Source organism: Penaeus monodon, chromosome 22, assembly GCF_015228065.2.
Source record: "Penaeus monodon isolate SGIC_2016 chromosome 22, NSTDA_Pmon_1, whole genome shotgun sequence".
Lineage (NCBI taxonomy): Eukaryota > Metazoa > Arthropoda > Malacostraca > Decapoda > Penaeidae > Penaeus > Penaeus monodon.
In genome coordinates, this window is record NC_051407.1 from 27,431,183 (window position 1) to 27,431,437 (window position 255).

Here is a 255-nt window from a genome sequence, read left to right on the forward strand (position 1 = left end):
GCGTGAATATGACTTACTATCTATGTTCCCATAAAAAAAATATGTAAATACTTAGAAATGTAAGGTTTCTTAGAGCTGGTCTACTGCATATCCCTAGAATCCAATGAAACTTTTGAATTCATACGTCCTTTCTCTTCTGTCTCACCCTCAGACATGGAAGCGAATCGAAGTGCATATAATTTTGTTGGGAAACGACTCTTATTTCGTCGCTATGGCAACGAAAAGGCGAGGGAAGCTCATCCATGGAAACACGTG